Raw genomic sequence first — 3,177 nt, forward strand, 5'->3', positions numbered from 1 at the left:
TATATATATTTGAGCAGGGAACTGAATGAAGTGAGGGAATGGCCCATGAGGAGAGTGGAGGTAAAAGCATTCAGGAAGAGGGAACAGAAAATGCTAAGACCCAGAGGCAGGAAAAAGCTTAGTATGTTTGAGAATTAGCAACAAGGCTAATGTGGTAAAGCAAAGTAAATGCAGAGGAAAGTGGTGGGAGGAGTTTTGACAAGATAGGAATAGACACACAGAAAGAAAGTGAAGAGGAAGACAGACAGAAAAATTGAGACACAAGCCAAGATTGACCGAGAAAGGCTCATAGGCAAAAAATTAGGAGCAAAATGATGCTAGTTGCAGTGTATGGAGTGCAATTTGCATTATACATTTTATTATTTTATTATCTATTCACATACACATACATATTCATAGATAAATTTTTTTTTTTTAGCTGAAGTCTCACTCTGTCACCCAGGCTGGAGTGCAATGGCACGATCTTGGCTCATTGCAACTTCTGCCTCCCAGGTTCAAGTGATTCTCATGCCTCAGCCTCCTGAGTAGCTAGGATTACAGGCGCCCACTACCAGGCCTGGCTAAGTTTTTTTTGTATTTTTAGTAGAGATGAGGTTTCACCATGTTGGCCAGGCTGGACTTGAACTCCTGGCCTTAAGTGATCTGCCTACCTCAGCCTCCCAAAGTGCTGGGATCACAGGCATGAGCCACCGTGCCTGGCCCATATATATAATTTTTTATTATGGAAAACTTCAAACATGCAGAAATGAACAGAAGGGTATAATAATCTACTTTTTATTGTGTAACAAACCTCTCCAAAATTTAGTGTCTTAAACAATCTCACAATTGAGGGTTGACTGGGCATTTCTGCTGGTCTCTCCTGAAGTCATTCACATGGCTGCAGCATTCTGTTACCGTGGGATTGGGGCTTTAGCCAAGACAGCTTCATTATCCCGGCATGGCCTTTCCGTGTGATTAGCTTGGGCTTCCTTACAGCATGGTGGTTTTCAAGTTCTAATGGTGCAAAAGCAGAAGCTTCTAGTTTCCTTAATAACTGGAAGTGGAACTGGTCCAGTGTCACATTTGCCACATTCTATTAGTTAAAGCAAGTCATAAGCCAGATAGACTGAAGGAGAAGGAACATACTGTATCTCTTCGTGGGAGGAGCCACCTGTCAGTGCAGGGAAGGGAGAAGTCACTGGCAGGCAACTTGGGAGACAATGTATCACAAGAGTTTAACATAGACCAGGCCCAGTATTAGGGCTCCAGACATTCTCTCTCACCTAAGCCTCAAGCAGCCCTGTCACATAGGAAACATAATCCCTCTTTTACAAGTTTCACAGAGCACACAACTATGGATGGCAACTAGGCTTGAACTCAGGTTTGTCTCTAAACCAGGCTGTATGTATGATATATTCCATACAAAAATAAAGTTAGGTCGGGCGTGGTGGTTCACCCCTGTAATCCCAGCACTTTGGGAGGCTGAGGCAGGTGGATCACCTGAGGACAGGAGTTCAAGATCAGCCTGGCTAGCATGGTGAAACCCCGTCTCTACTAAAAATACAAAAATTAGCCTGGTGTGGTGGTGCATGCCTGTAGTACCAGCTACTTCGGAGGCTGAAGCAGGAGAATCGCTTGAATCCAGGAGGTGGAGGTTGCAGTGAGCCAAGATCGCGCCACTGCACTGTAGCCTGGGTGACAGAGCAAGACTCTGTCTCAAATAAATAAATAAATAAATAAATAAAGTCAATGGTCACATCGAGGCTTAAACCAAGGTCTCTAGACTCCCATATTATGAGATATAGATATCTGTATATAATATACATCTGTATACACTACTCATCTGTATAATATGCCATATACTATACTACGTATCTGCACATACTATATATAGTATTCGGGTGTATGTCTCTGTGTAATAACATAACATACATACTTTTTTTAACTGGTGAGGAACACAGAGATACAAAGAAGAAAATAAAAGTGGAAAGGAAGAATAAAGGAGAAAGGAGAAAAGTATGCACTTGGAGACTAAGACCAGGAGATAGAAACAGAGAAGCAAGACAAGGCACGGTGGCTCCCACTTGTAATTCCAGCACCTTAGGAGGATGAGGCAGGAGGATGGCTTAAGACCAGGAGTTTGAGACCAGCCTGGCAACATAGTGAGACCTGTTTTTATGACAAAAGAAAAAAAAGGCTTTTTAATTAAAGAGAAAGAAAGAAAAGAAAGAAAAAGAAAGAAGAAAGAGAGAAGAAAAAGAGAAAGAAAGAAGAAAGAGAAAGAAGAAAGAAAGAAAGAAAGAAAGAAAGAAAGAAAGAAAGAAAGAAAGAAAGAAAGAAAGAAAGAAAGAAAGAAAAAGACAATGAGATACAGAAAGAAAAACGAAGACTGAGAGCGAAGAAGAGATTGAACTTGATGGAACCACGAGGTCTCCCTCCTTTAGCCTGGAAGCTCTACAAGAGCAAGAATTTTGTCTATTTTTGTTCATTACATATCGCCAACTCCTTGAGCAGTGCCTGGCACTCAGTAGGTGTTTGCTATATGCTGGCAAAAAACCAGGCTGGACATGGAGAGTGCCTGCAGTTCCCTAAGTGAACACCAGGTGACAGTATTTATAAGCCCTGGAGCTTCCAGGCTCCAAGGTCCCAGAGATGACGGTGGAGGATTTGCCACCACTGACCTCTGACTTTCAGGATCTCTTCCCCAGGGCTCAGCCCTGCCTTTCCCTGCACAAGCCCTGGGCGATGAATGACCTTTCTGCCTGAGACACCCTCTTCAGTCTCCTTCACCAGCCTGCCCAGTTAAACAACTCTTTGTCCCTGGCCCCTTCCTGCTGGGCCCCGAGGCACCTGGGTTCTTTCCAGGCCCGGAGATGGGGCGCGACAGAGGTGGTGCAACTGGGACAAGGCCAAGGAAAAATCTCGGAGACTCTGGAATCAGTTCTTCTAGTATGTGAGACCCAGCCCCTCCTCCCTCAGATCCAGGGGTCCAGACCCCAGCCCCTCCTCCCTCAGACCAGCAGTCCATGCCCCAGCCCTCCTCCCTCAGACTCAGGAATCCAGACCCCATATCCTCTTCCTTCAGACCCAGGAGTCCAGGCCTCAGCCCCTCCTCCCTCAGACCCAGGAGTCCAGATCCAGCTCCTCCTCCCTCAGACCAGCAGTCCAGACCCCAGCCCCTCCTCCCTCAGACCCAGG

The sequence above is a fragment of the Colobus angolensis genome, unplaced genomic scaffold (genome assembly GCF_000951035.1).
Source record: "Colobus angolensis palliatus isolate OR3802 unplaced genomic scaffold, Cang.pa_1.0 Scaffold60, whole genome shotgun sequence".
Classification (NCBI taxonomy): domain Eukaryota; kingdom Metazoa; phylum Chordata; class Mammalia; order Primates; family Cercopithecidae; genus Colobus; species Colobus angolensis.